The sequence below is a fragment of the Saimiri boliviensis genome, chromosome 15 (assembly GCF_048565385.1).
Source record: "Saimiri boliviensis isolate mSaiBol1 chromosome 15, mSaiBol1.pri, whole genome shotgun sequence".
NCBI lineage: Eukaryota > Metazoa > Chordata > Mammalia > Primates > Cebidae > Saimiri > Saimiri boliviensis.
Genome location: NC_133463.1, coordinates 89,144,488 through 89,164,409, shown reverse-complemented (window position 1 = coordinate 89,164,409; position 19,922 = coordinate 89,144,488). Strand labels below are relative to the sequence as shown.

Below are 19,922 nucleotides of genomic sequence, written 5' to 3'. Positions count from 1 at the left end.
TCGCAGGGGCTGGGCGTCGAGTGTGGCGTGGGGCGAGGGGCAGCACAGTGCTGGGTGCGAGGAGGCGCCTGGGGAGTCAGCTGTCCGCGGCAGGGCTGGGAGCAGTGCCCGGGCCAGGTCCGTGCCGCCGCCGCTGCTGGTTCTTGCTCTAGAACTGCTGCCTTGGCAGCTTTCACTTCTCATGTAGGCGAGTCCCAAGCTAATATTTATCCTGCAAAGTATCTGAAAAATGCTGGAGTGCTGAGTACTTGGGGAGAGCTTTATTAATCTTTGAAAGAGTTACTGTTAGGTTGATAAACTGAGGCACTGTTCACAATAGCTAGATTGTGTTGGCACTCGCAGCCTTTAATTCTGCGGTTAGTTTTTGTTAGCAGATGGAATTGTTTTGGCTGTTCTTCTAAGGACGCCTTTGTGCGGGTTTTGTTTGTTGCCGGCCAGCACGGGGTGTGTGCCGGGGAGGGGTACGTGACGTGGTCAGGTGTTTCTCAGCACATGATTGGCAACTCCTCGGAGCCCCCAACTTTTTATGAACTGTCGGTTTACAGCTGAAGGCACCTCCTTCCAGAGGGAAAGCTGGCCTCCCTCATCAAAGACTTACAACGCGTGTGAAGGAGCAAGTGACGGGCCTAAGAATGGGGGTAGAGGGCGTTGAGGTGCAGTCCCTGGGATTTCAGGTGTAAAGGAAAATGGCTCCGATAGTGAACGTACTCCTTCAAACAGAGTCAACCAAGAGTCTGTCCTGCACATGTTACTTTTCTGTAAAGCCAGCCTCGTCCTGGCTCTCCTCCAGAACCGTTTCCTTCACCTGGCAGCCATCCTGGGCTTCTGAGTAGGTGGCTGGGAGGCGAGGCAAGGCCGCCTGGCACGGTGGGGACGGAGCCAGGGCCCTGAGGCCACAGGGCTTCCCATGAGCATCGGCCCTTCCTTCCTAGGCTGCGTGGGGGAGAGAGGTGAGAAGAGCCAGCAGAGGCTGGAGGTGGGTCCCGCAGGATGTGGGAGCCGTCACAGGGGTGGACGTTGTGGGGTGAGGGCTGGAGCTGGGAGGGCTGGAAGCCAGGCCCAGCCAAACCTGTGGAGAGAAACTGTCCACAGCCTGGGGGCCAAGGGAGGGACTAAGACCTGGCTGATCTGGCCTTGAGGGGGGCAGAGCGGGCTGAGGTGACCTGCCCTGGAGGCTGGAACCCTGGCCTCCAGCATTCTGGCAGTGAAGTGTGCCTGGGGACAGCAGGGACAGAGCCCAGGGCAGAGGATGCCCCCAGTAGGTCTGACAGCCCCTGCAGCAGTCCCGGCTCCCTGTGGGTCTGTCTGTGCCCTGTTGAGATGTTAGCAAGGAGTTCAGCTTCCTCTCTGGTCAGCTGACTGCACTTTCCTGCTCACTAGCGGTTCCTCTGTTTCGCCACCCACTTGCCTGTGCTGCTCCTGGGGGCTGTGGTCGGCATTTAGCTGCTGGCGGCCGGAGGCAGAGGCCTGTCTGTCCTTCAGCCACCCACCCCACGTCCACCACAGATGCTCACCCCTGTCCCACCAGTGCCCCCATGGGTTTCACAGGCCAAGGAGTCCTGCTTGGCTGAGTTGTTTGGGTTGCACTGAGATCCCATTGAGGAAACCCACATCTCTGGAATGGGGCCTCAGCCCCTGCTCCCCATGCACTGGGGGAGCTCAGCTCAGCTGCCTGGGGCTGGGGCTGGGACTGGGGCTGGGGCTGGGGCTGGGGCTGTCGGGCAGGGCTGCTGCCGAGGCAGGTGCAGGAACTATGCACAGATGAGAAGTGTACTGTATTTAAAAGCAGTGATTATACGCCAGGCATGGATGGTGGCACACACCTGTAGTCCCAGCTGCTTGGGAGGCTGAGGCGGGAGGATTGCTTGAGTCCAGGAGTTCGAGGTCACCATCGAGCTATGATTGTGCCACTGCTCTCCAGCCTGGACCACATGGTGAGACCTTGTCTCCAGCTTGGACCACATGGTGAGACCTTGTCTCTTAAAACAATTTTTTCTTAAAGTTAAAATAATTTAAAGATTTTTGTTTAAAAGTAAAAGCATTGACGTTTTAGTGAACCTAAGAGTAAAATCTGAAAAATCTAAAAATACGTTACTTGTGTTTATCTTAGCACACGTGGCGTCTGTGGTCAGCATTCAGGTTGCACTGTCATTTGGAGTTTACGTAAAGTAAATACAGTTTATTGACGAATCTGAGGACTCCATTGTGTCCCGAGTAGCTTGACTTAATTATTTTCCTAGGTTTAAACACTCTTAGGTGTCAGCTTCATGAATCTTTGTCCAGCGTTTAGCAAGGTTTTAATATTCAGACAGGGATCACTTGATGTTTCTGAAATTTGGTCTTACTGGTAGCCCACGATGGTCCTTTCATGCCGGTCCTCACCAGACCTGGACCTGTCTTGTGTCCCCAGATGAGGAGGATTCTGATGAAGTCTGCCAGTGTCACAGGATGCGGGCAAAACGATTTCCATCCACCTGTGGCCAGCTTGTGTGGGTTTACATTGCCAATTACTGGCATGGCCCCTCATCTGTAGAAGGCAGTGTGGGCTCCTCATGCTGGGTGCCCTTCAGAGCCTGGCTTGCAGGTGCTCAAGGGCTCTGGCTGCCTTCCCTTGCTGCCGGAAGCTTGCTGGAGGTGACGTCCTGTGCTGGCTTGCAGGCGGCCATCCGATCCTGGAGGGCAGTGCTTAGACTCGGGGCTGTCAGCACCCAGGATATTAATGAGTTGGAAAGGTGCCCGTTGATGTCTTCAGCTGAGGAGCCCACGTGAGGCGTTTGGCCTGGGAGTCCAGTGCTTTCTGGGCCTCAGACAGGGAGGAGATTGTAAACTGCCCAGACAAGAAGTAGAGCTTCCGAGCCCGTGTGGGCCCGTGATGGGCTGTGTCTTGTGGTCTCTTCCAGCCTGGAAAGAAGGGAAAAGAGCAGTCGACTCCTTTCTCCCTGGTAGGCTCAGTGCCTTGTAGTCAGGGCTGACCTGTGAATACCCATGAGTGCAGTGCTGTGCAGAGGCTTGGGCGACACTGGGGCAGAGTCCTAGTGAGGTCCCCACCAAGGATCCAGGAGGAATGAATAGCACCCAGGTTCCAAAAACACTTGAGAGGAACCTGCTGTTTTCCTGGACGGGGCTCTGGACCTGCCACTTTGACACCGATGCTGCACCGGGGAAGGCTGCTGTAGTGTTTCTGTACCAGCTAGCAGGACCGCTGGCGCCGCAGCGCACAGGCGGCTTTTCACACTCACTCTCCCTGCTGAGCTCCAGGAGCTGCTCGCGTCGCAAGCCTCTGTTGGACGGTCCAGGCCATCTGAGATTCAGTAAGTCATCCTAGACCTTAGTGAATGTCATATCACGTGTACAGATCTGGTGTGATATTGGACAGGGAACCAGAAAATCTGCTTTTAAAGGTAATTTATTGTTTGTTTTAATTAAAAGTAAATTTGGCCAGGACAGGTGGCTCACACCTATAATCTCAGCACCTTGGGAGCCTGTGGAGGGAGGATTATTTAAGCCCAGTTCAAGACCAGCCTGGGCAGCGTAGTGAGATCCCCATCTCAAAAAATTAGCTGGGTGTCGCGGCACACCCAAGAGACTGAGGTGGGAGGATTGCCTGAGCCCAGAAGGTAGAGGCTGCAGTGAGCCGTGATTGAGCCACTGCATGCCAGCCTGGGTGACAGAGCAAGACTCTGTCTCGAAAAAAGTGAAGACTCTGTGAACCACGCAGAAATAACACTTTTTTTAATCTACATCCACACCTTTCTAAAGAACTCAGTGTGAGCCTAATGTACACTTGATTTATAACCTGCCTAAACTTAATAGTGGGTTAAGTACTGTGAAAAGGTTTAATTCCATCTTGGCGGTCATTAGTGGTTTTCCTAAATTGTGCCCTGTCTGTGAGGTCAGTTCTTGATTACATGTGTATGATGTGAGGGCTTCTGCTTCCGTGTTTTGATTCCATTTAGCCGCCTGGCATGTCGTCAGGGTCATATGACCTGCCTCTCTCCCACACTGCGGGTGACAGGCTGAGTTTACTTATACCTAGGTTTGCTCCTAAAGTAACCGAGATACAGAGGAGACCTAGTTTATCCTAGGACTTACGGGCATTTCAGGTCGATACTGGCGCTTCATTTTCCTGAATTCCCAGCTGAGATTTTGGGCTGCGCAGGCTAGAAGCGTGCCACAGTTTCCATGGCAGCCAAAGCGTCCTTCGGACCCTGGCACTCACACCAGGTCAGCGCGTGAGCGTTTGGAAAAAAGGGCACACCCTTCATTGCCCCTTAATTAAAAATCCAAAAACCTACTCAAGCTTGGTAAGAGAGAGATGAGCAAACTTTATGTGTTGTACCAGAAGCTCGGTGCTGCAGAGAATGCTTTCCTTCGGGGGCAGCGTGTCCTTGTTTTCATGTGATTTCCTCCTAAATGAGCTTTTCTGGAGAGTTTTCTGTGAATCGAACACTGCATCTTGTTCCTCTTGATATTTAGTAATGATTTGTTTTAGTAGAAGATGAAGAGGGATTCTGTTTATAAAGGTGTTTTATTTCAAATCCTAATGCCTTAGCCCTTAAATGTTAGAAAGTGTAGTAATAAATGCTTTGATTGGATCCAGTATTAAGAAACATTTGCTGTCCTGTAGGTTGTCACTAGCCTTCACCGGTTTAAGTTAAAATACACTGCTGAGTTTACTCTCAGTCTGGTGTCATGGAGGGAAGGGGAAGAGCTTGGGGTCCTGCTGGGCTGCGGCTCCAGGCAGTGCTGGCGGGGAGGCTCTTTGGTCGGTGTGCCTAGGACAGAGCCACTGAGGGGCAGAGGGCATGGGGGGCCAGGGATTGGGGGCCTGAGGCTTGCAGGTGCCACATGGCAAGGGCCCTGTGGTTAGGCTGGGCTGGCAGGCTCTCTGGAAGGGCTTGGGGAGACAGGCGGGACCCTGTGAGGTGAGGAGTGGCTGATCTGACTCTGTTGTAAGGGGCCACTCTGGTCACAGTATTGAGAGCGGGCACTCAGGATCAAGGGTGGAAGCCGTGAAACCAGTCACGACCCTCCCATGGTAGCCCAGGCAGGAGGTGCACTGGCACGGAAGTGGAGGAGAGGATGGGAGGGGTGGTTCTATGTGCGCTGGGAGGCAGAGCCCGGTCTGCGAGATCAGCGCTAGTGCATGAGCTGGACACGTCACATACCACTTCCTGTTCAGATTTTGGCTTTAGTGTATTTTGGGGACTGTCCTGACCTGCATCAGCAGGCAGCATAATCATTATTCTAAACTGAATGAATTTTTCTGATTAGAACATGGCGACCAACGAGACTGCATTTCCTGTCTTTAAGATCAGGAAGATCAATGAAAATGAAAATTGAAAGAGACACTGGTGAGCCTTGCAGCTCAGCCTGCCTGTGTGTTGCGTGCACGTGTGTGTGTACACGTGCGTGTGTACATTCAGTGCCTGTCCTGTGGGGTGGTGTCAGGAAGAGTACGGGTGAACTGTAGACTCCCATGCACACAGACATGACAGTGAGAGTGACTCCCCAGCCAGTTGTTCGGGGCACGGAACAGTGCCTGGTGGAGAGGAGCTGAGCTTCCCTGGCCCCTTCTGGAATGGGGTCAGGAAGGGGATCAGGAGGGGGATTACCCTGATGCCTGCTGCCAGTTCCCATTTGATCCACCCACACAGCCTCTCGAGGTAGGGGCTGGCACCCCGTTGTCCAGCTGTGTGCAGCCTTTCTGAATGACATGGTTCTTGGGCATCTGAGCCAGTCAGCAGCCATGTGTCCTATGCCACAGGCCCTGGGAGTTCCTGGTGGGATCCACACCTGTTGCCAAGTCTGAGGTTTGCCTTTGCAGATGGAAAAATGGCTTCCAGAATTGAGTGTGGTGCCAGCAAGGAGAGCCCAGGAGCTGTGAGCTGATGCTCTAACCTGCTGTGCAGGGGTCCTGCCCCAGCATCCTACAGTTGGCCTGTGACTTCACCAGCAGGAAGGTCATCTTCTCTGGGAAGTCTCTGGGCGCTCTTCTAGTAAGCTCAGTTCCCATTGGATTTCCTCACCCCGTGTGCTGGGCTCTGGGGGGCTGCGAGAGATCTGGCCCATCCGTCAGTAACGATGAGAACAGTGTTGTCAGTGTCGGTTAGATCCTTTGTGGGAACAGTGCCATCGTGGGTCCTTTACTCTGGGTTGCCATTAGCAACCAAGATGCTTCATTTGCTCATTTTCAGGTCCTTAGGAATCCCTGCCTTGCCAGGCCATGCCCTCTGCCTGCCGTTGGGATCTGGGATCTTGCAGTGGCTAGGTAGACACAAGCACGTGGCTGACTAGACAGGGAAGTACAAGCTGGTCCAGCTGCTGGTGGGGCCGTGGGGACCCAGAGGGAGTCCACGTGTTGTCACGGGGCCCAGGCAGCCCCCCGGGCTGGGGGAAGGGCCCTTTGGTATCTACAGTTACTGCTGGAAAAGTAGGCCCAGAAAGGGAGATGAACTTGCACAGCGTCTCTGGGAGGTCTGTGATGAGGCTGCTGGGCCACACTAGCATGGGACACGGGCAGAGACTGTCACCCAGGCTGGAGTGCAGTGGTGCCATCTCGGCTCACTGCAGCCTCCACTTCCTGGCCTCAAGTGGTTGTCCCATCTCAGTCTCCCAAGTAGCTGGAACCACAGGTGTGTGCTACCACACCTGGCTAATTTTATTTTGTAGAGATGGGATTTTGCCATGTTGCCCAAGTGGGTCTGGAACTCCTGAGCTTGGGCAATTCTCCCACCTCAGCCTCCCAAAGTGCTGGGATTACAGGCATGAGCCACTGCACCCAGCCTGTTTTTTGTTTGTTTGTTTTTAATGTACTTATGTAGAGATGGAGTCTCAGTATTATGCCCAGGGTGGTCTTAAACTCTTGGCCCCAAGCAGTCCTCATGTGTTAGCCTCCCAAAATGCTGGGATTACAGTGGTGAGCCACTGCACCCTGGTTTTCTTTATTAATGGAGTAATTATGGGTTGGCCTGGCCCTCTGCCTTTAGCATTTAGAGATTCGTTTCTTTTTTTTTTTTTGAGACGGAGTTTTGCTCTTGTTACCCAGGCTGGAGTGCAATGGCGCGATCTCGGCTCACCGCAACCTCCGCCTCCTGGGTTCAGGCAATTCTCCTGCCTCAGCCTCCTGAGTAGCTGGGATTATAGGCACGCGCCACCATGCCCAGCTAATTTTTTGTATTTTTAGTAGAGACGGGGTTTCACCATGTTGACCAGGTTGGTCTCGATCTCTCGACCTTGTGATCCACCCGCCTCGGCCTCCCAAAGTGCTGGGATTACAGGCTTGAGCCACCGCGCCCGGCGCGAGATTCATTTCTTTTAAGGACTATCTGGGTGCCTGTGCCGGGTGTGTGCTGGACGCAGAGGTGGTCTAAGTGCTCTGTGCCCTCAGGGTCTGTATGGTAGGAGGCAAGGTCTGCAAGCAGGCGTGAGAAGGGGCAGGTCAGGAGTCTGGAGGAGGTGAGAGAAGACTCCAGGGCACTATCCGGGGCTTGGGCCAGGCTGCCTCGTAGGATCAGCAGGGAAGTGCAGGGGAAGACATGCTGGGAGCATGCTTGCTGGGCTGCCTCTGCTGTGGGGATACCAGCCATAGAGACATGGTGGCCACACTGTCCACTCACTCCCGAGGGCCCTTCCATATTTTCCTCAATTCAGTTTCTTCATACTTAGGGTGTTTTACACACACATACATACAGATGTATAGACACAGACTTGCAGAGACAGACACAGATGCAGACATACACACAGACATAGAGACAGACACACACACACAGATGGACACAGACACCCATACACACACACACCCCACACACGGGCAGACATCAACACACAGACACCCACATACCGCCCCCCACACACACACCCACACACACAGGCAGACATCAACAGACACCTACATACCCCACCCACACACAGGCAGACATCAACACATAGACACCCACATACCCCCCCCACAGAGGCAAACAACACACAGACACCCCAACACCCCCTACATACATACACACAGACACACCACACCCCCACACACACCCACACTGACACCCCAGCACTGCCACATACAGGCACACCACAAACACACACCCCCACACACACCCCCAACACCCCCCACATACACACAGACACACCACACACCCACACACACACCCCAACACCCCCCCACACAGACACACCACACCCACACACACACTGACACCCCAACACTGCCACATACACAAGACACACCGCACATACCCCCACACACCCACAGACACCCCAACACCCACACACACTACACAGACACTCCAATACCCCCCACACACAGACACACCACACACCAAGACACCCCAACACCCCCCACACACAGTCACACCACACACATCACACATACAGACACCCCAACACCCCCACACATACTCCAACACCCCCTACACACACACATACCACACACACACAGAGACACATAGGCTGATATCAGTACACATCCTAACACCCCCCCCCACACACACAGACACACCCTCCTCTTCCCCCCACACACACCCACACAGGCACACAGGCATCAACACACAGACACCCCCATACCCTCCACACACACCCCCATACATACACAGACACACACTCACACAGACACATAGGCAGACATCAACACGCAGACACCCACCCCCCCACACACAGACACACTCACACACCCTCACATATAGACACACCCACACACCCCACACACACAGATACACCAGACACACACACCCACACTCACATAAACACACAGGTAGACATCAACACACAGACACCCACACACACCCTCACATACAGACACACCACACACACACACACACACCGAAACAGACATACAGGCAGATATCAACACACAGACACAAACAAACCCCCGCACAGACACACCCACACACAGAGACAGTTAGGCAGATATTGATACTCAGACACACACAGACACAGACACAGACACATAGGCAGACATTCACACACACACACGCACACACACACACACACGTCCACACAGAGCTGGCTTCTGCCCACTCCATTCTGCCGCTCCAGGTTCACAGCAAGCTCTGATGGAAAGAAGAGCAGAAAAGGGATGTGTGGTCTGTTGTGCATCCTTTTCGGGTTCTGAGTGCCCTGACTTGCGTCACAAAACGAACAAACGGTTATCAGAAGATTTAAAACACAGTGAAGCTTTTGATCATTTATCTCTAGAGTGCTGAGGTGTCATTCTAAAGGGACACTCTGAGGGTGAAAGCAGGGACACAGTAGTCACCCCGCCAGGGTGGCAGCACAGCCTGGAACTGTCAGCTGAAGCAGGGCTCGTGGCGTCCTCTCCGCAGCATGTACTTGGCAGTGGCTGCAGTATAGACTCCTGGCCTCTGATCCAGTGGGTCTGGGGTGGAGCCCTAGAGCTGCAGTTAGGGAAGCCCCTCGACACTGATCCCCATGAGGCGCTGAGTGTTTAGAGGATGCCGGGACGTTATGTGCCTCCTTGAAACTGCTGTTAACTTTGTATTTCTTCAGCCCACATGTCTTGGACTAGAGGCACATTGTATGATCAGAGGCAGCCAACCTGGGTTTGTGCAGGGGGCACATAGCATACCTGGAGATGGGTGCCTCCACAATTGGGCACTTTCAGGTATGAGCAGGTAGCACAGAAAGCTTCCCCAGGTATGTGGTGTTCAGCCTGGATGCCTCTTAATTCCCTTCTCATGAAGTTTCGGTTTCTTCCTAACCACTGGACAACCAGAGATTGTCAGGAGTTTTTAATTGTCTTATTTATTTATGTAAATATAAGGACACATTGAAAATCAACAAACTTTATCTTCTAGAGCAGTTTTAGGTTCACAACAAAATTGAGAGGAAAATACAGAGATTTCCCGTGTGGCCTGTCCCCACTCCCAGCCTCCCCCAGTGTCCATATCACCGGCCAGAGTGGGATGTTGATTACGGTGGATGAACTTGCAGTGGCACGTCTGACACCCGAGTGCAGAGGTCAGGTCAGGGTCTCCACTCTGGGCGCCGTAGCTCCAGTGGGTTGGCAAATGCATGGTGGCATGCGTCTGCCATTAGAGTGCCATACAGAGTAATTCCACTGCCCTGACACCCTCCTCAGCCTCTCTTCCTCCCCAGCCCCTGGTGACTGCTGCTGCTTGTACTGTTAACCTAATTTTGCCTCTTCCAGAAAGTCCTATAGTTGGAATCGCACTTACTCAGTTTGGAGCCATTTCAAAGCAGCTGCTTTCACTTAGAAATACGTGTGTAAGGTGCCCGCGTACCTTTTCATGCCTGGCGTTAGCGCTCATTTCCGTTTCATGGTGAATGACGTTCCATCATCTGGATGTTCCATGGTTTATTCAGTCACCTACGGAAAGACGCCTTGGTTGCTTCCAAGTGTTGGTGATGATGAAGAAAGTGGCTATCTGAGCCCAGGCTTTTGTGTAGACCTAAGTTCTCAACTCTGTTTGGTAAATACCAAGGAATTTGGTTGCTAGATGGCATGGTTGAGAGTATGTTTGGTTTGTGAAGAGTGGGCACACCGTCCCTCGAGGTAGCTGCCGCATTTCCCATTTCTGCTTGCAATGAACGTGTGTTCCCGCCGCCCCATATCCTCGCCTGCTTTTGGTGTTGTCGGTGCTCTGAGCTTTGGCCATTCTGATAGGCGTGTGGTGGCACCGCAGCTGCAGCCCCTTGAGGACCTCAGAGGTGTGGAACGTCTTTGCGTATTTGCCATCCGTCTTTCGTCTTCGGTGAGGTGTCCAGACCTTTTGCCCATCTTCTCCCCACATAGTGAAAAATCGTTTACTGGCTCTTGCTCCTCCAGCTCTCTGCTTTGAAATTGAGCACACCCTACTCTTTAAGCCTCAAAAATCCAACGCATTATATACATCGTACTTTCTATAATGGGAATCCATCTCACACACACTGTAAAGCTACTGCATTGCCTCAGAAATGCAACTCCCCTGGCATTGTCCAGCGTCGTCGGGTAGTCAGGAGTCTTGCCCACACAGAGCTTCCTGTGACCTCGGCACGCCCACGTGTGCACAGCCGCATGCTCGCTGTGAGCTTCCCTCTCAGCATCTCCACTTCAGCACAGGAGCCTGAACGGTCGCACTGTGTAGCCGTGCAGGCCCCACGGGACACGGTGGGCAGCAGGTGGTCTGCAGGCTTCCCGGAGCTGCTGCCATGGCATCATTCCTGAAGTGACAGCAGCAAAACTGCCGAGGCCGAGGGAAGGCAGAGTCCGAGGAGGGCAATGGAGATGGCACGGAAGTCTCCTGGTTCATGGTGAATGCAGCGGTTGCCTTACCTGCACAACCATCTGGCTGTTGCAGGCTACCCACCCCGTCCTGCCGGCCCCCGCAGTTCGAGCCCACCCACCCCGTCCTACCGCCTCTTCCTGGGTCATGTTGCTGGACTGAGTGTCTGCTGTGAGCGCAGTATAGCTCAAGACAGCTTGCCAGGCCCCAGGGTACCGCAAATTGTTACAAAAGTAATCCTTCATTTCCTTCATTCCAGTATCTTTCTTTCCCCCCCTGAGATGGAGTTTCTCTCTTGTTGCCCAGGCTGGAGTGCAATGGCATGATATCAGCTCACTGCAACCTCTGCCTCCTGGGTTCAAGTGATTCTCCTGCCTCAGCCTCCCAAGTAGCTGGGATTACAGGCATGCGCCACCAAGCTTGGCTAATTTTTTGTAGTTTTAGTAGAGACAGCGTCTCTCCATGTTGGTAAGGCTGGTCTCGGACTCCTGACCTCAAGTGATCCACCAGCCTGGGCCTCCCTAAGTGCTGGGATTGCAGGTGGCAGCCACTGCGCCCAGCCCATTCCAGTGTCTTAATTGTATAGCGATGGCGGACATTTGTGGAAATAAGGCACTTCAGCATCTGGGGCCTCTTGTTAGGTTCGTTTTGGAAATGTACACCCTTCCGGAACACACTGCTTCCAGCATGTGCCAGTCTGAATGCCGCACGCTTCCCGCCCAGCCAGGCACGCACTGAATATGAGTGGAGGAACTTGTGGAAGTACTCATTTTCTTTTCGTCGAGTCTGAAGAGCTCTGTGCATTTTGGTTGCCAATCTCTTATCAGATACATCTTTTGCAAACATTTTCACTCTGTTCATGGCTTGTTTTCTTATTCTCTTGACACACATAGGTTTCATGTTGGAAATCAGTGGGATTTCATACGAGCTTTTCAGGAAATAGTCTTAGAAACAGAATTGCCAGTGCCTCTGTTAGGGTTCCTCGCTGTGGTCATCTGGAGAGGCAGGAAGACGTGTGTCGGCCGTGACTGGGAGAACTGCATTGGTAAAGATTGAACGGGACTGTCTGAGGCTGACGGTGGTAGTGGGTTTGTCTGACGGTGGGTGCCCCTACTTTGCCTGTTCCTAGGTGGTGGGTGCAGAAAAACACGCAGCCGTTCCCTCATCAACATGTGCTGCCCAGAGGCAGTAACTGCAGCCCAGTGTCAGGCCCGTGCACGCGTGGACATGTGCTTCATGTGTAGGGGCTGTGAAGGGACAGCCCACGTTTATGGTCACTGTGCAGACGTGTCGTCAGGGCTCGCGAGACCACTTTCCAGGAAGTGTGGCTCACAGAATTTCTCCCATCACTGTTGGAGGTTGGGACTGTGCTGTAGATCTGAAACTTTAACCCAGGCGTGGGGTGTCTGTCAGCAATAACTCTCCATTTACCTTTTGATGAAATTTAAGTTTACAGCCAGCTTTTCCACTCAGCAAATTGTAGGAAGTCATGTGTTTTGGCATCAGTTACCCTTAAATTAGAAACAGGACAATAGAGGAAGTTGTTGATTGGGAACAATTGTAGTTTCACTTGTCTGAGTGCATCTGGGAATCATAACAAAATTGTTGTCACTGAATGCTCTGACAATCTCTGGAACAGGTTCCAAAGGGAAAGCTTTTTTTCTATGCTAGGGAAAATCTGCCTGAAAAGTTTCACTGTTCTTCTGAATGTAAGATACTAGAACAGGTCACAAGTTAACTTTTGAGCTCCTCCACATTTAAAACAGATGAGGAGGAGGTGGCTTTCAGGGATATAGGGTTGCCTGTGCTTGGGGGAAGGAGGAGCGAGAGCGCCCTTAAATGGGTTCAGTGTGACGTCATGCTTCAGGGCATTTTCAACTCTACTAGAGAAGAAACATTTTCATGTTTTCAGATAATGCTCCAGTGCTTACATAAAATAACTTCCTGAAAGAAAGCAATTTGCTTGCTCTAAGAAGGTGACCTCCCATGTATAGTTTGCTGGGCGTCCGACTGGTTTTATGGTATCTGATTGCCCCCTGCTTAGTGTGAGAACACGCCCCACACAGGCACCCAGCCCCTGCACACTCACACTCCTCCCTTCTCTTCTCAGAGCTGCTTTCATTTCTTGTGAGGCCCTAGAGATGGAGTGACTGGTGGGGGGCGGGGAGCATGAAGGGAAGGATTTCAAACTGTCTCAAAGAGACTTCGTGTCCAGGAAACGTGCAGCACGTGGGCTTGTTCCAGTCCCAGCAAGGGCTGTGGGTGAGGAGGACGAGAGGGCCAAGCAGCGTCCACTGCTGTCTTTGGGGAAATGGGCAATCACATCCAAACATGTGTCCGTAAACTTTGGAAATACACTCCACCTTTAAGTTGTGGGCTCTCCATATTTTGGTCATGGTTGGTAGACTTGTTAATTTGGTTATATTCTTTTTGTCCATTCTCGCTCGGACAACCAAAGAATGAAATTATAAAGTCAAAATAGAAGAGTGAATAGCCTTAATCACATGGGAAGGGACATAGGAGCCTTTCCAGCGTGATAGACGTGTTCTGTCTTGATAGGAATTTGTTGAAACTGTCTGAGTGATAGATTCTCACTGCATGTCAGTTATACCTGACTTCACAAACAACACTTACCAGCAGCCGTCATGTATCTAACCAGTTAGAAAGCATCAGGGCAGAGGAACCCCATTTGCAGCGACCATGACAGAGGTTAATTAGAAACCTCATGTGGAAGACCATGGAAGGGCTGCGTTTAAGCTCTCCCCAGAGGCGCCGGGGGTGGACTGGGACAGATGTGGGAGCGCTGCTGTTCTTGGAGAGAGTGACTCAGCAGCCTGAGATTATCGGCTCCCCCCAGGCTAGTTTATAACATTAAGGGATTCTCAATAAAAATGCCAACAAAGACTTTTTTTCAGAGTGAATCAGTCTGTTCTTGAAGTTCATACAGTTCATGCGCTCATCAAGTTCTTAGAAATAAACATGGAGGAATTATTAGGACAGCACTGATGGAGAAGCAGCAGCAACAAGCAGGACGCCCCCAGCGGAGGTCCGGATGCCCCGACAGCCTCTCTGCTTCCTGCAGTTGGTAGACGGGCACACGGGTGGGACAGATCACAGCCTTGAGAAACAGAGACACGTGCACGTCGACACTGGCAGTGTGTGAAAGAGCAGTCTCAGAGTGCCGGCGGTGGGCTCGCAGGTGCATCACACTGCAGCACCCACAGGGCCACTGGGAGACGCAGAGCCGCTCCTAGCTCACCCCACACTCGAGCGTATGGACCCGAGTCCTCGCGTGGACCCACGTAGCTTTGCAGCAGGAGCTGTCATCTGGGTTGAACACTCAGTAGCCTGTTAGATGGATTCCTGACCAGGACGTGCTCTTGTGTTGTTAAACCTGTCAGAATGTGCTGGTGCATTTCCCATGGGCCACGGACCCAGGAACCTATTCTTCAGCCTTGGCCTGTTAACCGGAGAAATACTCACGCTGGTTCTTCCCGCAGCAACCCAGAGGCCCCGGCTCTCCTTTCAGAGCAGCCCATGCTGGGGCCGGGTCAGCACGATTGTCCCTGTCTGCTGTCCCCTGCAGTTCCACCCTCGAGATCTTTCAGTGCTCATAGCCACTCCTTGACAAGGTGATACGACCCCTGATTTTCTAAGTATAACACGTAAACTTTATTTTTAAATTATTTTGTGACTTTCTCTAAAATGCTTACAGAATCCCCAGGGCTTTGCAAAAATAGAATTTTTGGAAGCAGCAGCTGCCCTAGGTGGTATCCTGCTGCGAACTGTTGGGTGTCGTCTTCAAGACACTCACCTTTAGAAGCAGCTTAGTCCGATGGGTGCGTATCTTTGAGAAAATTAAGGTTGGTTAACGTGTTGATTTGTTGTAGTAGTTAATTTTGCCCTCTTGAGATTACTGTCTGGCAGCTGCCTGAACTTCACCTGCTCTTGGAAGCTCGGAAGCTCGCACTGGTGTGAACACCCTGGGTTGGTAACATTCTTTGGATAAGTTCATGAAGGTATGAGACATTTGGTAGATTTTTGCACGTACTAACTGCTACTTTAAACAAACTCAAGCTGTCTAAAGATACTTGTTTTCATCAATATAGATGCCAGTGAAGTCACCTGTGTAAAATCTGTGTACTGTGCCACTGCCTCTGTCCTGCTGGAGGAAGGGAAACTAGCTGTGTTAACACCCAGGCGACTTGCGTAACCAGTGACACCATGCCATGCCCATGCCATTTAATGAGGACTTCAGGGAGGCCTCAGCCGGTGGCTGGTCAGCTGCAGTGCCTGGGTGTGACTTCAGCATAGCTGGTGGTCTGCGGAATGGTTTTCCAGTCCAGACACCCCATAGTACTTACCGGCCGGTCATCCTCATTCTGTCAGTTCATTCGTTCATGTAACACTCATCAGGCTCTTGCGTGTGGCTGGAAACAGTGCGTGTGGAAGGGAGGGCCCAGGTTAGGGAAGCACGGACATCGCCCATTGGGGACCGGTGCTGGGAGATCTGGGGACAGATGAAAGAGGAGGACGGGGTCTCTTGAGGGGGCTTCTCTCATGCCACCCACCAGTAGCTGTCATCCTTTGTACAAAGTGGGGATCACCCATTCTAAAGGGGTCCAGTGAGCCCTGAGAAGAGTCTCCAAAAACAGGGTGGTTGAACTGAAGGTGGGAGAGAAGGAAGGGTGAGGGCCAGCAGGGAGACAGCCTGCTCCAAAGGGTGGTCCCTCGACCGACAGCAGCACTGCCCAGGCAGGGTTCTGGAGCCAGGGGCCCTGACGGGGGCCTGTGTACACGGCTGAACGTGCAGCGCCGTCGCTGCAGGCTGGGTCAACAGTGTCCCGAGGCATGAAGCTGTCTTGCTGGCCCCTCAGCCTGCTGAGCAGCCGTGTCTGGCGGCTCGCCCTGACTGCAGCCATGTGGACGCTGGGGGTGTGGGCTGGACTACTTTTCCATAGCTGCATCTCCCTCCTTTTCATCTTCTCTTTGGAAGGTCAGTTTTACACTAGTTCTTAGAAGGCTGGGAGGGAAGCCCCAGCATTTCAGAGGAACTCCAGTGGGGTAGCTGACCTTCCATTTCGAGGGAACCTTCCCGCACCACTCTGTCCTTCTGTGGACTTGTGACTCTGTTATGGAGGACACAGGTCCTTTGCCCCCTGAGGGTTTAGTTTTGTGAAATCCTCAGCTGTTCCCAGGTAAAAAGACTTCCTGTTTTAGAATCTGTTAAAAAAACCACACACACACACACACACACACAAAATTAGACACAAGGTCTCACTGTGTGTGGCAGGCTGGAATGCAATCGCATAATTGTAGCTTCCTGCAGCCTTGAACTCCTGGGCTCAAACTATCCTCCTGCCTCAGCCTCCTGAGTAGATGGGACTACAGGCACATGCCATCACATCTACCTAATTAAAAACAAAATGTATAGAGATGGGGTCTTGCTGTGTTGCCCAGGCTTGTCTTCAACTCCTGGGCTCAAGCAATCCTCCTGCCTCAGCCTCTGGGGTAGCTGGGATTACAGGTGTGCACCACCATGCTAATCTTTGAAAAAAGTTTCTGTAGAGATGGATCTGACCGTCCAGGCCAAATGAATCTTTAGCTGATTCCTAAGACCTTTTGGTAGCCGTCCCTGAGGCCCCGTGACTGGAGTCTACACTGTGAGGGGGAGGCAGCGATGGTTGCCTGGGGCTTTTCTGTATGGCTCATCAGTGATTCTTACCCAGCCTGCTCTTTGCAAACATGGTGCTGAGAAATACCACTGGCTGGGGCACACCTGAGCTGCCCGGGAAAGGCATGGCCTGCAGATTGCTGCCTACACTCCTGACCTCGGGTCATCTCGGCACGTGTGAGCCTGTCGCTTTAAGTCAGGACTGGACAGTTGAAGTGGCACGGCGCAGAAAGAGGCTGGGAGAGTGCAGGAGCTGAGTGGGTCCCCACCTCGGCCTGCTTTCCTGTTAATCAGAGAGATTCAGCGACTTCCTGACCCTAGGGCAGGCTGGAGAGCAGCCAACTGTGACCTGGGGGCCAGATCCTGCTCAGAGTCGGGATTAAAAGAATGACCAGCAAGCTAAGAATGTTGTGTTTTTAAAGGATTGTTGAAAAAGAAAAAAAGAGACTGTGCCACAGAGACTGTCTGTGCCTGAAATGTCCCTCATCCAGCTTTGCAGAGAAGGCTTTCAGTGTCTGTCTAGTTGATTGATTCAGAATGTACTGATCAAGGGTTGAAGCACGTTTAAAGAAAGCCTTTTTTCTGTTTAGTAATAATAACCCTAGAACAGTGTCTCCCCTGTGGGCTGTGGACGTTCCGGGCCGGGGCCTTCTCTGCTGGAGCTGTTCTGTGCGCTGTGGTTGAGCGGTATCCCTGGCCTCCACTCCAAGACGCCAGTGGTGTCCCCTCCTCCCCTGGTTGTCGCAATCAGAGATGTGTCAAGTCATTGCCACATGTCCCTCAAGGGTGCAGCATTGCCCCTGGTTGGCAACTGCTACATTAGAGTAATTCATACATGACTTGTTACAGCCGTTTATGGCCCCACTCTCAGCTCTTACCGAAGGGACTCTAGGAACAGAGACTGCTTCACTTCAGGCTCAAGTCTCCAAAGACACAGCAGAGGGACAAAGGGCTGACTGAGCAGACTGAAGGGTCTGATGTTTCTAATTAAGTCATTAGGATTTCTTAGAAAACTAATTGCTTTTGTTCCTGCCCAAACCCCAGCTGATCTGTTCAGGCTTTGCAGACGTGTCTGGATGTACGTTCTTCTCATAAGAAGGACTCCTCTTAACTGGTAGAAGAAAGCAGTGACAGTCATTGACCCTATTCTGGTGCAAGATTGACAGACTGGAAACAAGGAAAATCATGACATGCTCTGTTAGAAAGGATTCTGAAAAGGTGGGGGCGGGCCGAAAATAGCAGAATGTCGGTCCTCGTTAAACTTGGGTGGTTTCTTGTGCTATCCTGCTTACTTTGCATATGCTAGAAATAGTTCCATTGCACAGTGTTTAGAAAAAATACTGCAGTTAGGTGAAGTTTGGAGACTTGATGTTTCCATGGTAGAGAACATTTGGTAAATTTGAAAGAATTCTCAAGGGCTGTTGTATGGGATTGTAGTGAAGTCCAGGGGACGTAAGAAGCAAATACGTAAGTGGCACCACTTGAATCTTTGGTTCCTGCGGAATTAGGCATTTGCGTTTCCACTGAGGTGTGAAAGATGGAGGAAAGAGCCGGACGGAAGAGCCAAGCGCAGGCCTTCCTGCAGGAACTTCTGGCCCAGTGGAGCCGTCTCCCTCCTGGGGCCCATGCGCCGGGGACCCACCTTCTCCGTCAGGGCTGCACGAGGGAGGAGCCAAGTGAAGACAGCACCTCGAGGTTTTGGGTCCCCCCTGGGGAGAAAGAGAGGAGGAGCTAATCAAGACCACCTTTGGATCGGTGGAAAGCCGTGAGAAATCTTTATTGAAACCAGTTGTTAGAATAATTCTCAGTAAGCTATTGGCCTGCAGACCTACCTCAACATAAACTGTGAACACCATTTAGTATGTTTTCAGGGCCTCTTTCTAGTACTTCAGTTGAACTGAACCCAGTGTCTGGAGACCCAGCTCTAGAAGTTCTGAACTTGGGCTGTTCACGTGCCCAATTTTATCTTACCTGGGGAGATCGACCTCATTTCCTAAAACATTTCCAAGACAGCATTTCCAGTTAGCTTGTTTCTGCTTTATGGAGAATTTGTCACCAAGCTGGGTCAGTCACTGGAGCCAGGGTGCTGGAAACCCGTGGGTTGGGGTGATAGGGTTCCATAGCCCCTAGGAAAGCTGTGGGTGGGTTGGGAGTGTCCGAACCCTTAGATACCATAGTCAGAGTTTGGCACATGCTTCCTTTTTTTTTCTGGAGAGAAGGTCTATAACTTTCATTTTATAACCTAAAGGCTGAGACCACTGCCCTTGACAGGCTCACCACAGGAGTCCAGGCACCTTTGGATAGATTTCAGACTCCCCGCTGGACAGAGAATCATGTTATCCTCATTCCACCCAGTGCCCTACTTTTCATTTTTTTTTTTTTTTTTTTTTTTTTTTTTTTTTTTTTTTTTTAAACAGGGTCTTACTCTGTCACCCAGGCTAGAGTGCAGTTGTACGATCTTGGCTTACTACAACCTCCACCTCCTAGGTTCAAGGAATTCTCCTGCCTCAGCCTCCGAAGTAGCTGAGATTACAGGCACCCATCACCAGGCCTGGGTAATTTTTGAATTTTTAGTAGAGACGAAGTTGCCCAAGCAGGTCTAGAACTCCTGACCTCAGGTGATCCACCAGCCTCAGCCTCACAAAGTGCTGGGATTACAGGCATGAGCCACTGCGCCCTGCCTACTTTTTATTTTTCTTTTCCACTCTCCAGGCAGGGTATGAAGTTTTCTTTTTGGCTGGGCACAGTGGCTCACACTTGTAATCCCAGTGCTTTGGGAGGCCGAGGCAGGGGAGATCACTTGAGCCTGCAAGTTGGATACCAGCCTAGGTAATATACTGGCGACCCTGTCTCTACAAAGAATAGAAAAATTATCTGGGTGTGGTGGAGCACGCCTGTAGTCCCAGCTACTCGGAAGGATGAGGTAGGAGATCACTTGAGCCCAGGAATTTGAGGCTGCAGAGAGCCGTGGTCGTCTGACCGCAGTCCAGCCTGGGCAACAGAGTGAGACCCTG

The 19,922-nt window shown here is 51.9% G+C and overlaps 1 protein-coding gene across 3 annotated transcripts in view; it reads left to right on the top strand.

Moving 5' to 3' along the window:
- The window catches only part of SLC45A4 (solute carrier family 45 member 4), a 99,770-nt gene that overhangs the window by 28,439 nt on the left and 51,409 nt on the right, over window positions 1–19,922 (top strand). The window contains exon 1 of one of the 3 annotated variants that reach the window (XM_074387219.1): window positions 32–19,463. The exons of the other annotated variants lie outside the window; for them this stretch is intronic. The gene's annotated coding sequence lies outside the window, so the exon portion shown is untranslated. Of the gene's footprint in view, window positions 1–31; window positions 19,464–19,922 lie in introns of those variants that run through there. 3 annotated transcript variants of the gene reach the window in all.